Here is a 16,153-nt window from a genome sequence, read left to right as displayed (position 1 = left end):
GTCTCGGCATGTGAGTTCTTCTTTCAGCTTTGGCCTCACAGACTTTTCACCTCTCTTAGACACTTCACCTAATTCAGAATGGATCTTTACTCTGTCTCAACCACCTTGCTGCCTTGGACTCCAGCTCATACTGGAGTTCCACCATGTCCGGCACAGCAGCGCTCAGCAGTGGAGTCACTTCATTCAATGCATGATAGTCCACAGTCAATCTCTATTCTCTGTCAGACTTGCGCACAGGCCAGATGGGGCTGTTGAAGGGTGAGTGGGTTTTGCTGACCACCCCTTGGCTCTCCAGCTCATGGATCATTTTGTAGATGGGGATCACAGTACCTCGATTCATCCGATACTGCCAGCAGTGCACTGTTGAGGTGGCAACTGGCACTCATTGCTCTTCCACCTTCAGGAGACCTATTGCAGATGGGTTTTCTGACAGTCCAGGTAAGGTCTTCAACTGCTTGATGTTTTCTGCCTCTACAGCAGCTATGCCTAAAGCCCATCTGAGTCCCTTTGGGTCTTTATAATAGCCATCCCGGAGGAAATCTATGCCCAGAATACACGGGGCCTCTGGGCCAGTCACAATAGGATGTTTCTGCCACTCTTTTCCAGCCAGCCTCACCTCAGCTTCCAATAGGGTCAATTGCTGTGATCCTCCGTCACCCCCTCAATGGAAACAGGTTCCGCCCCCACATGTCCCAATGGATTTAGGGTACACTGCACACCAGTATTAACTAAAGCATCATATTTTTGTAGTTCTGTTGTGCCAGGCCATCTGATCAACACCGTCCAGAAGATTCAGTTTTCCCGTGCCTCTCCCTGGCTAGAGGCAGGGCCCCTCTAACCCTGGGCATACATGGTAGAGGTACCTTCCAGGGTATCTGACAGATCTCAGAAGCTCAGTCATGGGAGGCTGAGGCTACCTTCACTTTACTGGAGTTCCCTTGGTTATTGTTTCCCTCCTTGAGTTGATGCACCCATGCTACCAGGACAGAAGTGGGTTTTTCATCCCACCTTCCCATGTCTTCCCCATGGTCATGTAGAAAAAACCACAGATCAGCCCATGGGGTGTACCCTCTCTCTGTAGCTGGGGAATGTTGGACTCTGACTCTGGGGCCTGTGACTTGCACTGGTACTGTTCCTCCTCCCCTCCTCCCTCATCTCCTCTCTGAGTTCTTGGACCATGGCACAAAGACATGAGCTTGCATCAGGCCGTTGATCATACTTTCATAATTCCTAAGCTTGTTGGCCACAGAACCCACTGTCTCTTGGTTGGTATCGGCATTAATCATTGCAATAAAGGTGGTGTATTGAGACGGCCCCAGGTTTGCCAGGCTCCACAACATTTGCCCTGTGCACCTGACTTTGTTGGGGTCATTATCATGCTGTCCATACCTCCCAAAGAGTACCTCCTATACTGCCACTTCTCTCAGCTGTTGGATCCCTTCCTCAAGAGTCTTCCAGCACATTCTATGGTGCTGGTCCTCCATTCTTTCCCTGTGAACAAACCTCTCTCTGACACTTATTAAAAGCCACTCCCAGAGGGAAAGGGACCCTGGCTCCCTTACAAAAACCTGATTGATCCCTGAGTCCTGGGTCAAGGGTCCCAAATTCCTTGCCTCACCACCATCCAGCTGCACACCTCTACCCATAAGATCCCAGACCCAAAGCAGCCAGGTTGTACAAGCCTCACGTCTCCATCGTACAATGTCTTTGTGCAGATTATGGAGATTTTCGTATGTCAGGGACTTGACAATGATCGCAACCTCTGGCTCCCCTGTGAGTTGTGAGGGCCCTCCCCTATCTGGGTGCTCTGCTTTCATCTTAGATCTCCATGTTTCTACAGGGGCAACTGCTGCTGGCTGTGTTTGCCGTTGCAATTCAGCTGGAACCTGGACAGTTGTAACATCTGTGGGTTCCGCTGCTGCATTATTAGACTCTCCCTCTTCAAGGCAGGGGGAGGTCTTCTCACCAGCTGGGAAAGTGTATTCCTTCAGCATCTGGCCCATCTCCTTCACCAGACCCTCCACCCAATCTGGGTGATTTGTATCTGAGGTGGGCTGTGGGGAAGGGTCAGGCTCTGGGGCAGCAGCATCCCTAGACTCTGGTGACGTGTTAGGTTTTGGGGTAGGTGTCAGGGTGGTTATCCAGATTAGTCTCTTCTTTCCATTAAATGCTAAATCGAGCAGGCCTATCAGCAACACCAGCCACTGTATGATATTATTAATATTTAGAGTGGATCTGAACCCTTCAAACACTGGTGGGGCAGACTCAAAGAGATGGTTAAAGAATTGGGAGAAGATTTTTGCCCGGTGTCATTTCTTTAGAGCAAGTGCCATTATTAAAGTAACTCCAAAAACCTACAGTTAGTGTGTGATAGCTGTGAATCCATGTGCCTGCTTTCCAGAGGAAGTTAAAAATCCATGAATTCCTCACCTTATTCACCCATAAAACAAATCGGGTAACAGCCACAGTATCCTTGGTTATAGGACCCATGTTTAGATAAGGGCCCACAAATGGGAGAAATACAGCCACAATCACGTGCCACCCAAACCAGGGCAAGCTGGACCACATGGTGTCACTTAATAAGGCTTCTATAGCCACACACACAAAAAAAAATTAGATTACTCAAGAACTGTTATTCCCTTTTAGTTTCTGTGCCCTCGAGCTGCACATTGGGCACCAAAATCTTTCTTGGTTTGGAAAGACAGGAGTCTGCTTAGGAAGGCAGGAGCCTCTCCTGAAATGGAGAATGTAAACCCTCCCCACCCCTCCAAATTGCTATAAATTTTAAATTAAGGGGCCCTCAGGCAAAATTATGGGAGCAGGAATTAACAGTTCTTTAATAGGGAAAAGAAAAAAAAAAAAAGAATAAAATAAACAATGCAGTACACTAGAACAACACTGACAGAGTCAGAACCCAACCTGACACCCTGTGGGTCAGGGTGTTGGTGGCAGTCCAATTGGAAATGTGGCTGCAGCCCTCCTGAAGCGTCAGGTGTGGTTCTGTTGGAGCAAGGGGGATCTGTAGAGAAGGATGTGTTCGTCCTCTGAAGATTCAGTGGAAGAGACAGCTGCTGTTCCTCTGGGGAATCCCGTGGAGAAAGCCATGCTGGTGTCTCAAAAACTTATGGATTATATCTGGGTAGCAATGCTTGGCTCCTCCCTCTGTGTGGAGCATCTCACAATGGGATGCTATAGTTCTTATCAGTCATGCAGTGACATTCAATAATCTGTTATCAGCAGATGTCCCCTCACAAGGAAGGTGTGAATGTGGTGACTCAAAGAGAGAGATAAAGCAAACTGCCCACTTGACAACAGATAATCTGCCATACAGATGGTAATTGAAAACATCTTGCATTGCAATCTTCAACAGAGCTAATTCCCTCCCTCTGGCTGCTACTTTTCTCATAACCTTCTGGTTCACTTTTTGACAAATTAAACACCTTTTTGTAATTGCTTTTGCTAGGTCATTTACATCTATGCACAGGTTATTTCTTAGGAAATGATCACATAGTCTTTGGACTCTCCAGTGGGTCAATTTATGTAGTTCTGTTAGCACTGTCTGAATAAGTGCTTTGTTTAAAAACACCCATCCATCCGAGGTTAACCCCTTCCCTCATTGCCTTTGGTGTAACTTTAAATCTTTTATAACTTCCAATTCCTTTTCACTAAATTTGGGTTCCTCTCTTCTTTTACCCCTGTCAGTTGTGCTCTCTGCTTTAAAAACTTTCACTGGATCCCCTGGTTCTAAAGCTGCTTCTTTTGCTATCTGATCAGCCCATCGGTTTCCTCTAACTTCAAAATTGTCTCCTTTTTGCTGCCTTTTTATATGGACCACTGCTATTTCTGTTGGTTTCTGTAATAATTCTAATACGGACTTGACCAAGTTCTCATGGGCTAAGCTTTTTCCTTTTTAGCTTAGATATCCAGGCTCCTCCCGTATTTTCCCAAATCTGTGAACTATCCCAAATGCTTATTGGGAATCTGTATAAATGGTTCTGTGGTCTCCCTCCAGTAAGTCTAATCCTCTTCTCAGGGCATATATTTCACAACTTTGGGCTGACCAGTTTGGGGGTAATTTCCCTTTTTCATCAATTTGTAAAATTTCTCCATCTATGATGGCATAACCTGAAGTTCTTTTTCCATCTACTACCCTCGAAGAGCAATCTGTGAACACGATTCTTCCAGTTGCTAGAGGCTGATCTTCTAAATCCTCTCTTAGTTTTGTTTGGAGGTTAATCAATTCAAGACAATCATGTTCTAAATTTTCTATAGGCTCTCCCATAAGGAATTGTACTGGATTGAGGGCATTTGATGTGATGAATTCTAAATCATCTGTGTTCATTGGTATTATGTCATATTTTAATATTCTTCCATTGGTTAGCCACTTCTGAGCTCTCTGTTTCAGCACTTTTTTAAGATCGTGAAGAATATGTACTTTAATTTTTCCTTGTAAGGTCAATTTTTGGGTCTCATCTGTCGGGATAGCAGTCACTGCTACTGCTTGTATACAAACTGGCTAGCCTCTAGCCACTGAATGTAACAACTTGGAGATGTAAGTCACAGGTTTCCTGCAGCTTCCCTACTCTTGAGTTAGTACACCATAGGCTATACTCTCATCAACACTCACAAACAGATCAAAGCCCTTCCTGAGGTCTGGTAAGCTTAGGACTGGGGCAGAAGACGACTTATCTTTTAAGCTCTCCAGTTGTTGATCCTCTTCTGCTGTCCAAATTATGAGGTCTGGACCTACTAACTTACTGTATAAAAATTTTGCACTTCATGTGTATTGATCTAACCATAACTTGCAGTATCCAAACACACCTAGGAGTTTTCTCACATCTCTTTGTTTTGGAGCTGGGAGAACACTTGTGTCCCAATTAGGAGGAGGAGGAGGAAAAGGGACAGCAGTAGGAGGGGGAGAAGAGCCTGAGTGCATGTTAAGTGGAGCTGGAGAAGGGGTGGAGAGTGAAACAGGTGGAGTAGGCACTTGTGGTGGTGCAGAAGCAACAGTGTTGGAAAAGAAATGAAATTTAGCAAAATGTTTAATTATAGTGAGTTGTGTGAACTGGTTTGTTAAAAAGCAGTTTTGTAGCCGTTGAAAGTGTGTTGGGTTTTGTGTGTAACCTAGCAGGTAGTCTTAGGGATTTAATAAATAATTAAACTAGTGCAGGAAAGTAAGAATGCTAACCTGTCTGGAGGCAGCATACAATGCTCTTAGAATAAGATAAGCTGAAGATTAATGATCTTGTTTGTGAACCAAGGAATGTATCACAAGGGGTCTGTGACCAGGCAAGGGGAACGGGGAACTGTTTCTTGGAGGCTAGGCAAGGGGAACGGGAAACTGTTTCTTGGAGACTTTGTTGTGAATCGCATGTATAAGAGGGAAGCACCCATACGTGAATTTGGGGGCTCCGGTTTTAGAGACGTGAGTCCTCCAAGCTCCCCGGGCCCTTAATAAAGCACCCACAAAACTTGTCCGAGTTTTGTGTCATTTATCAATCGGGCAACAACTGGAGGAGCCATAGGGGGTGGTGAGGAAGTGGCCACCAGGGGAGATACAGGGTCTACCACAGAGGAAGCCAAAGAGGTAGAAGAAGGAATTAGAGCAGACAGTAATGGGATGGCAGCCGGGGGAAATGCCAGATCTGCCATTTGAGGTGCCTGAGGTGGAGGGGGAATCAGGAGGACTGCCAGTAGTCCCGGAGGTCCCACCTTTTACTACTCTCTCTAACTCCAGCATCCCCTCTTTCATTCCCCTCTTTCTTCCTCTGCACCTTACAAATTCACACACCTTCATCCCCAATAGCACTCTTTACCCAACAAGCCACTTATAATAATTGCTCGGGATCAGTATCTCCTCGAGCTGTCAGATAGTGACTCAATTGTTGACACATCCACTGGTCTTTTGTCCTACACCCCAGCCATCCTCCTTGCACATCTAACTCTGGCCAGACTTCTACATAGTAATGAATCATCTTAACCTTATCTAATCCCTCCACGGCCTCTATAGATTCTCATCTCTCTAGCAGTTGACCTAAGGGACTATGAGAGGCGTATATTCCTCAGTCTTTTGCCTCTCTTCTTACTACTACATCCTCCCATTTTTTTGGCCTCAACAGAAAAAAATCACAAAGGTGCCTCTACTCGAAAAGAATTTACTAAAAGGTGACTCAAGAAAAATCTTATTTGAGGAGTCTCTGCTTCCTCCACTGAACTTCAGATTTGCCTGACCCCTTTCTTCAGGACTTTAAAAGAAAAGTACTGCCTGATTTCTAGTTTGCCTTATTTCCCTAATGCTAGGACATAATTATCAGGACTTCAGAAACTTGAGATCCTGGCTTCCCCCGCGGAGACTTGTGCCTGATCTCCTTTGTAAGGACTTAATTTGCCTGCAGGACTTGTGGGCTTGCCTGAATCCTTCTCGGGACTTTTGATTTGCCTGATTTCCCCCTGTCAGGACTTTCGGGGTGTGTGCCACTCATACTACTATTTCCTCCACATGCCTGGCGGGGGGCCCTCTTTATTGCTTAGGAGGTGACTCACTCACACTGATTCCACTAGCTTCCCCCCTTTCCCAGCTGGCCCCCTCGCAGGGTTTCAGAACCCCAGTACTAAGGGGTCCATACTCAGGCCGAGGGTCCAAGCTGCCGGCCCCCGTCTCACTCACACACACTCGCTTGCCCCCTACTCCTGCCACTGGACATTCTCACCAGTCAGGCGCTCCTCTGCGTCACTGGTCCTAAGCCGATCTTCTCTGGTCCTGATAGTCAGCTGTCCTGGAGGTCCATTGTGGGCGGCCATCCCAGTCCTGGTGTCCTCTTCAGGCATGGCTATCTCAGACGAGGGCCAAGCTGAAATAAATAGGGCAGGAGATCTTTCTCCTTTTAATGCCTTTATTAAAAATCAGCTTGCATGGGAAGAATCGACTGGTCTCATGCCGCCGGTGCTTCCAGGAGTGACATGGAGGAGGAAGAAAAAGTGCAGCTTTGTCTGCTGGTCTGCAGGCAGAGCTGGGGCTTCTGTCCTCTCAAGAGAATCAGGAGATTCCCAGTTTTTAGGTTTGACATTTGAGGTCCTCTATTGGAATAAGAATCCCAAAATTACCAGTTAGATAGTGTCTGGGCCAGTCTGACCCTTGCTGCTAAGCCAAAGGCAGCAACTGTGATGTGTCACCCCAGAGATACCTTGGCTTGTTGGAGATTGCAGCTGGGCACTGAACAAGTTCAGGCTTGTTAGGAACTCCGTTTACCTCAGGAGGAAGACTTCAGACGATGGTGAAGAGAAAAAGAGATGGATTCTGCTGGAAGGGTTAAATCCAGAGGTTTATTCCATGGTTACAGAGGTCTGAATGTAGGCAACTGTTCCAACAGAATCCTGACCGCATGGCTCGATTCACCTTTTAAGCTCAGGGAAAGGGAAGGGGAGGGGACAGGTGAGCACCAACCAGGTGGAAGGGGCAGGGTCTCAAGGGACAAGGGACACCTAGGCAGGCCAATGACCCCTAGGCCTGAGGGGCATCCTTTGAACTTGACCAACCACACGACGCCTTGCTGGAATGTTAAGCCTGATGGACAGGACTCACTCAGCATGGGGGCAAGGGGGAAGGGAGAGAGGTATAGGCACACCTGGGGAAGGAAGTTTACGACACACCGCAACATCCCTCTGTTCAGCCGACATCTTTTAGGTCAGGGTGAGGGGTATAAAGGGTCTTAGCCGATGGTGGATTCTGTTCCTCACGCCTAGACAGCACTTCAATATCTCAATTCCGTGTTGGCTCATTGTTTTTAGGGGTTTTTGTTACGTTCGGTGAGGGGTTTCTTCATTTCCATGGTAGCCCCAATATCATTTGAATGCCAACCCCGATGTCCCCTCTTTTTCACCATCCAGGTGCCATCCTCCAGGAAGCAGCAGGGTGCCATTCGACAAAAGGGGGAATTCTTAACCATTAAGAACAGGTAGTTAACAAAAATGACAGGTAAATACAATAATAAACGGTTAGAACTCCACCCTGGCAGCAACTAGCCCAACTTGTGAACTCTGAAACCTTTTAAAAAATATGGCCAACTTCTCTATTCATGACATCTTATGTAATAAAAAAAGAAATAAAAAACACTGCTCAAAAAAAGAATACCTATTTCCGAGAAGGTCTTTGAAATATTTCTCCATACTTGCAGAAGGAAACCTTCCTAATCAACTGCACTACAACAGAGGGAAATCAAGGCAGAGACATGGTTTGTCAGGAATTTCTTGATCCTAATGAGCCCCATAGAGCATTTGAAGCTGAGACCTTGAACCTCAGGGCCTGAGAGGAGATTGCACAAAACTTTCCAAAAGTCAAAGTCAGAAGAAAACCCCAAAGTGTCTCGAGGCATGAATGGGTTCCACTGAGGTCGATCCCCAGCACAGGTTCCTCATGGACTCCTTGGAGGAGAGAATTGGAGGCCAGGATGGCACAAAAACCTCTCAGAGACTCAGTGTGGAAGGGAAAACCCAAAGTACTTAAAAAACCTTGAGTATCTCAAAGTATTAATGAGCCCCACTGAGTGTCAGTACAAAGCTTCAAGGGACCCATTAAAGCAGATAATTGGGGCCATGATTGCACAAATCTCTCACAGAGTCTGTATCAAAAGGGAAACACCAAGTACCTTCAAATAACTGAGTACCTTGAAGTATTAATGAGCCCACTTAGTGTTGTTACTGACAAAGCCTCGCCAGGGACTAATTACAGCAGAAAATTGGAGGCCATGATTGCACACACTTCTCACACAGACTCTAAGGCAAAAGCCAAACCCAAAGACTTTGGAAAACCTCCAGTCCCTGGGAGCATTAGGGAGCCCCCCGCCCCCACCACAAGGGCCATTCCTGAGCAAGGCTCCCCAGGGACTCCTTCCAGCAGATCCTTGAGGCCACTGGGATGTGGGCTAGGGGGGATGCTGAGGGCAGGACAAGGGGATGGCAGTGCCTAGCCTGGCTGGGGCTGTGCCAGGAGGCCCCAGGGCCTCAGGACAAGGTGTCTCCTCACAGCCCTTGGTGGCACAGATCCTGCTGCTGTGCCCCAGGGCACCAAGACTTGGCTTCTCTTTGTCCCCACCTGTCATTACTGCCTCCAGTTCTGTGCTCTGCCTGGGGCCTGGGGACACTTTCACAGTGGTGTCCCTTAGTGGGACCCATTAAAAGTCCAAGAAACTTTGGAGTTGGATTCTGCCTTGGAGTTCTGGAGAAGTTTCTTCAGCTCACTCTCAGGGACTGATGTTCAGGGCCACAAAGCCCCAGAGGCTCATTAAAGTCCTTGTGCTGTGTCTGTGCTGATGAGCTGGGCTGGGCTCCCAGCACAGAGGCAGCTCCTGGTAACCAAACAAAGCTTCAAAAGCACATTTCTCTTGATCAGCAGCTCTTCTGCCAGCCCAGCAGGGCTGGGACACTGCCTGCAGCCACCCCAGGCACAGCACAGAGGCACAGAGAGCTTCAATCATTCAGGGCTGGGAAGGGGCTGAGAAGTTCCTGGGGTAACATCACTGCCAGCCCTTGGCACAGGAACCTTTGGCTGCAGGACAATGCAGCTGCAGCTCCTGGAGCCATCTCCTAAAGCTGGAACATCCCAATGCCTACAGACACTGTGAGTACATTCTCTGATTGTCTCTTGTGCAGAGCAGCCAGGGGTGCCCAGGGCTGTCCTGCAGAGCAGGGTCCTGCATCCCAGGGTGCTGTGCTGGGGCAGGGACTCTGTTGCCTGCCAGGGACAGCTCTCATCCAGCCCTGGCAGCTGCTCCCAGCAGTGGGGGACAAGGTTTGGGTGGGAGGAGACAGCTGGTAAGGCTTGGAAGTGTTCTCCTTGTGTGGTGAGGATGCTGCATTCTTCAGGACTGCTCCCAGCACAGCATTTACCTGCAGGACATTTCTAAGTAGGTTATACAGGGAGCATAGCAAGGCAGGGGCTGCATAAAATGGAAAATCCTGCTTTTTTAATGTACTGCTCTGGGTTTCCTGGATGGGAAAGTGCACATAGATCTCCATCCCTCAGTTCAGGTTGAGAATTAAAAAAAAATAATCTCACAAATCTGAATGAACCAGGCAGTGACAGAAATGTGCCCTTAGAGGCACCATCAGTATTGCTTTTCCAGCCTTCTCAGGGTTTCTCTGACATTCCCATCAGAGCCTGCAGAGCCAGAGCTGCCCCTGGGCAGTGCCAGAGCTGGGAGGGGTCTGCAGGGCAGAGCTGAGCCCCCAGGGCTGGGCTGGGCTCTGGCAGCACTGGCAGGGCTCAGCTCTGGGCACAGGGAAGCAGCTGCTAGCAGGGACAGCTCCAGGCATCAGAGCCCTGGGCAGGCAGTGGGGGGAAAGTGACCCCAGGCTGTGCTGGGATATTTAAAGTCCTCTCCAAACCCAACTATTCCATGATTACATTTTTTTACAGATCCCCATGCCAAGGCACAGCAAATGTCCAACAGCAGCTCCATCAGCCAATTCCTACTGCTGGCATTGCCAGACACGTGGCAGCTGCAGCTCCTGCACTTCTGCCTCTTGCTGGGCATCTCCCTGGCTGCCCTCCTGGGCAACGGCCTCATCATCAGACATAGCCTGTGGCCACCACCGACACACGCCCATGTTCTTCTTCCTGCTCAACCTGGCCCTCAGTGACCTGGGCTGCCAGTGACCTTTGGGTACCGCTGTACCCAAAGACATGCACAATTCCCTCTGGGACACCACAACCATCTCCTACACAGGATGTGCTGCTCAGCTCTTTTTCCTCCTTTTCTTCATCTCAGCAGAGTTTTCTCTCCTGACCATCATGTGCTACGACCGCTACGTGTCCATGTGCAAACCTCTGCACTACGGGACCCTCCTGGGCACCAGAGCTTGTGCCCACATGGCAGCAGCTGCCTGGGCCAGTGGCTTTCTCACTGCTCTGCTGCACACAGCCAATACATTTTCCCTGCCCCTGTGCCATGGCAATGCCGTGGGCCAGTTCTTCTGTGAAATCCCACAGAATCCTCAAGTTCTCCTGCTCAAAATCCTATTTCAGGGAATTTGGGCTCGTTGTTGCTAGTGCCTGTTTATCATTTAGTTGTTTTCTGTTCATTGTTTTCTCCTATGTGCAGATCTTCAGGGCTGTGCTGAGTATCCCCTCTGAGCGTGGATGGCACAAAGCCTTTTCCACCTGCCTCCCTCACCTGGCTGTGGTCTCTCTGTTCCTCAGCACTGTTATCTTTGCCCACCTGAAGCCCCCCTCCATGTTCTCCCCATCCCTGGATGTGGCCCTGTCAGTTCTGTACTCGGTGCTGCCTCCAGCTCTGAACCCCCTTATCTACAGCCTGACGAACCAGGAACTAAAGGCTCAAGTGAGGACACTGACGAGTGGATGCTTTCTGAAACATTAAAATGCTGGTCAATTTCTGCAAACTTGAAATAAAAATCATCTTTAATACTTCTTTTTGGTTTGCTTGTAGTGTTATTTTTCCCTTCCTTTTAGGTATTAATATTTTCCACAAAATTGTCACTGATTTTACCAATTCTCATTTTGTTTCTCTCCACCTGCCCTGTGACCACAGCCTGTGTCAACGAGGGGCTACACTCTCAGTTGCTTTAAAGGAACTAAAGGAACTCCCAGCAGAGTTTTCTGCAGAAATGCCCTTATGTTGCCTTCTCTGGAGCTGCAGCAGCAATGTCTGTGTGAGAATCTGGGGCAGATCAGGGCTGGCCCAGCAGTTGTGCCCAGCAGCAGCAGCAGCACTTGGTGTTGCCAGTGCTGCTGCTGGGGCCCTGCCCTGCTGCCCTGGTGGCCTTGGTGTTGCTGTAGGGCGTGAGTGCTCTCGGGGCTGGGCACAGCCCTGGGGGTGGCAGTACTGGGGCTGCAGCAGGGACAGGCCATGGGCACTGCTGGGGCAGCGCTGATGCCTCAGGCCAGGCCATGGGTGCTCCAGGTTCCTTGTAAGGCTCTCTCAAGAACATGTCTGGCACATGCTCAGCACAGAAAACCCCCATGAGCAGCCTCAGGCTAGCTGTGGGCAGGCTGGGGGCAAAGAGCATGGCTGGGGCTCTGCAAGGACCCTGGGGGAGACGGAAAGGAGCAGCAGAGCAGGGACTGATCCACCCCCAGTGCTCTGGACAGCCCAGGGCAGCGTCCCAGACCGTCCTCATGGAGCTGCCAACAACATCCCCCCTCTGCAGCCCTGGCCTTTCCCCCAGCTTACACAGGTTCCCCATCCTTGCAGGCACAGACACGGCAGAACTGGCTCAGCAGCCCATGTTTGCATTGCGCACAGCAGAGGGAGCACCCCCCCATGCTGTTGGTGTGGGGACATGAACCTGAGGGAGCACAAATGCCATCATCCCTTGGGGCCAGCAAGGGCTGGGGGACACCCAGGAAACCACTCAGCTTTGTCCTGGCCTCTGCAGTCACCCAGAAAGTTTGTTCCCGTCAGCTGGGAGTTTCCTGTCCCACTGTTGCTCAGAGCCAGGGCTGCCTGGCAGCCACCCCCAAACTGCCCTGAGCATTTCCTTGGCTTCACCTTTGCTTTCTTTCTTCTTCCCTTGTCTAAATTTCTTCCTCTTGCCCATCCCTGTTCCCTTCTCTGCAAACAGGCCATCCCTGTTTGCCCTTTCCTCTCTGGCCCCACTCCCCACTGCAGTTCCTGACTTGGCACCATAGGAACGCCCCTTGGGGAACAGGATCATCCTACAAGTGCTGCAGGAATTGTCTGCAGGCTCCTGCATTGCCTGGTGCTGCTCCCTTGCCAGAGGCACCCCAGGCCAGGGGGGCACATCTGGGCTGCTGTGTCTGGCTCTGGGGCTCCCTGTTCTGGGCAATGAGGAGGAGCTGCAGAGGCTCTGCAGGACTGACAGGATGGGCTTTGGGGCTGGCAGGAGAAGCTGAGGGACCTGGGATGCTGGAGCTTCTGCAGAGGAGGCTCAGGGCTCATTCTGCAACTGCTCCAAGGGTGGTTCCAGAGAATCCCAGAATCAGCAAGGGTGGAACAGGCCATGGAGATCATCAAGTCCATCCTGTGCCCTGACATTGCCTTGTATCTCTTGAGCCTTCTTTTCTCCAGGATAAACAACCCCAGCTCCCTCAGCCACTCCTCCCAGGACTTGTGTTTCAGACCCCTCTCCAGACTTGTTTCCGTTCTCTGGACACCCTCCAGCCCCTCCATGTCCTTCCTAAATTGAGGGCCCCAGAACTGCAAACAGCACTCGAGGTGCTGCCCAACCAGTGCTGAGCGCAGGGGAAGAATCCCTGCCCTGCTCCTGCTGGCCACACCATTCCTGATCTAGGCCAGTAGCCATTGGCCTTCTTGGCCCCCTGGGCACATTGCTGGCTCATATCCAGCCTGCTGTCCATCACTCCCTGCAGGTCCCTTTCTGCCTGGCTGCTCTCCAGCCACTCTGTCCCCAGCCTGTAGTGCTGCAGGGGTTGTTTTGGCCAAAGTGCAGGACCTGGCACTTGGACTTGTTAAACCTCACCTTGTTGGATTTAGGCCCTGTGCAGAGCCTACCTACCATCCAGCAGATCAACACTCCTAGCCAGCTTGGTTTCACTATAGTTCTATGAGGCCCCAGAGTGTTCCAATGGTCTCTCTGATTCCATGAGGCTTCCCAGTGCCACAATGTCACTTTAGTTCCATGGGGGCACCTTGGTGTCCCCAGGTCTCTTGGATCCTTGGGCCCTGCAGTGTCACAATGTTACCGTGGTCCTCCAAGACCCTGCAGTGTCACAGTGGTTCCTTGATTCCATGAGGTCTGGCAGTGCAACAATGCTCTCCTTGGTTCCACAGTCTCACAATGGCCCCTAGGTTCCAAGAGGCCCAGCAGGGTCACAGTAGCATCCATGGTTCCAGGAGGACCCAGACTGACACAATGGACTTCCTGCTTCCATTTAGCCCCACATTGTCACAGTGGCCCCTTGCCTCTGTGCTGCCATGTCGTACACAGTGTCACCAATCACCCTCTTAGTGCCACCAGGCCCCGCAGTGTCACAATGGCCCCTTGCTTCCCCAGGGCCCTGCACTTTCACAATCATCAGAGAATCAACTAGCCTGGAAAAGACCTTGGAGAGCATCAAGTCAATCCTGGCACCCAACACCACCTTGTCAACCAGACCATGGCACTGGGTGCCACATCCAGTCTTTCCTTAAACACTTCCAGAGATGGTGAGTCACTCACCTCTCTTGGCAGTCCATTGCAATGCCCAATCACCCTTTGTATGAAGAATATTTCCTAATGTCCAGTCTAAATGTCCTCTGGAGCAGCTGAAGGCTGTGTCTTGTTGTCCGGTCACTGTTCCCTGGGAAAAGAGCCTGATCCCTACCTGGCTGCATCCCCCTGTCAGGGAGTTGTAGAGAGTGATGAGGTCTCCCCTGCGCCTCCTCTTCTCCAGGATAAACAACTCCAGCTCCCTCAGCTGCTCCTCACAGGACTTGTGTTCCAGACCCCTCCCCAGCTTTGTTGCCTTCTCTGGACAAACTCCAGCCCCTCCATGTCCTTCCTAATGTGCGGGGCCCAGACCTGGACAGAGCACTCGAGGTGCTGCCCAACCAGTGCCAAGCACAGGGGAAGATTCACTGCCCTGGTCCTGTGTGGTGGTGTTCGCAGCAGTCCCAGGACGAGGGAAGAGATGAGAATCTTGACTCCATATTTCAGAAGGCTGATTTATTATTTTATGATATATATTATAATAAAATAAAATGATATATTAAAACTAAACTAAAAGAATGGAAAAAGGATTTCATCGGAAGTCTAGAAAGTAAAGGAATAGAATGTTATGAAAATCTTGTGACTGACCAGAGTCCAAACAAAACTGGACCTGTGATTGGTCATCAAGTAAGAACAATGTCACCTGCTGCGTAAACAATTATTCAAATCACATTCCAAAGCAGCAAAATGTGGAGAAGGTGAACCTTCTAAACTCCTCGGGAGAAAAGATCCTGGTGTGATGCTGGCCAAACAGTTCCTGATCAATAGGAGTGCCAGGGGCTGGATGAGGGAAATGGTGGGGAGGTGGTGGGGACAAAATCTTGATTGGCAGCCATGAAAAGTATGATCTTCTTATATATTCAGACTACATTAGGAGTTGCTGGGGGTCAATATCAATTGAACATTGCTGATACAAAAATATATAAAGGAAAAGAAAATATGAGAAAACAGTCCTCTCTGTTTTGTTTTTTTTTTAATATATCATATTCAGCTTGAATACATTACTGCAATGTGTCTAATTTGCCACAGAAGAACTGAAAACTTCAGTAACATCCATGGGCTTTTCTTCTTCTGCTGTTCTGAAGAAAAGTTTCTGAGCCTTTTTCAGTGAATTCATTAAGTGAAGAGCTCAAGAAAGACCAGGCTTCTGGAATAGTAAAACTCATCATCAACCTCCAAGTGGCTGAGGATCCATCCCCATCAGAGCAGCAATGAACAGAAATGGGCACAGCTTTGTGGCTGCCCCAGCTTTGGCATGGGCCCTGGGCCTGCAGCAGGAGCAGCTCTTGAGGGCCCCAAGGGCCAGGGCTCTTGTGCTGCCCTGGGCAGATGGAATGGCAGCAGGGGCTGCAGAGCTCTCAGCTCCTCAGGCAGAGGGGAGCAGGGCAGCCAGGGAGCCTCCTTTGGCCTTGGCCAAGCACCTTCCCCCATGGCTGGGGCTGAGTCCTGTGGCAGCTGCAGCTGCTGCTGTGCCCTTGCCAGGGGATGAGGCTGTGGGGCAGTGCCCAGAGCAGCCTGGCCTAAGCAGAGCTGTGGGGCCAGAGCCAGCTGGGCTGGGCTAGGCTGGGGAGAGGCCCTTGGTGCTGCCCAGAGCTCAGGGCAGCTGGCAGAGCTTGCAGGGAGCTGGGCTGGGCTCAGAGAGCCTGGCCCAGAAACCATCAGTGTCCATCTCAGCCTGGCTGAGCGTGCAGGGGCAGGACTCAGGCCAGGCCTTGTGGGGCAGGGCCAGCGCCTGTGCAAGGCATTACAAACAGGCAAGTGGCCCAGAGAGGAGGCTGCTCTGTGCCCTTGGTGGCATGGACAGAGCAGGGAGGGGACCCAGGACATTTGTCAGCACCAGCTTCTGTGCCCATGTGTTGGCAGCCCTGGCAGCTGAGCCCAGCTTTGGCCTGGGCTGAGTTTAGCCGTGGCCCAGCTCCATCCTCCTGTGGGACTCAGGGCCTGTTCCCGGCCATGGCCAGCC

General features: G+C 50.2%; 1 pseudogene; it reads left to right on the top strand.

The window, feature by feature from the left end:
* Positions 1-11,378, top strand: part of LOC134429051 (olfactory receptor 14A16-like) — a 76,138-nt pseudogene extending 64,760 nt beyond the window's left edge.
* Positions 11,379-16,153: the final 4,775 nt, after the last annotated feature.

Source organism: Melospiza melodia, chromosome 25 (genome assembly GCF_035770615.1).
Source record: "Melospiza melodia melodia isolate bMelMel2 chromosome 25, bMelMel2.pri, whole genome shotgun sequence".
Classification (NCBI taxonomy): domain Eukaryota; kingdom Metazoa; phylum Chordata; class Aves; order Passeriformes; family Passerellidae; genus Melospiza; species Melospiza melodia.
This window is presented reverse-complemented; position numbering and strand designations above follow the sequence as displayed.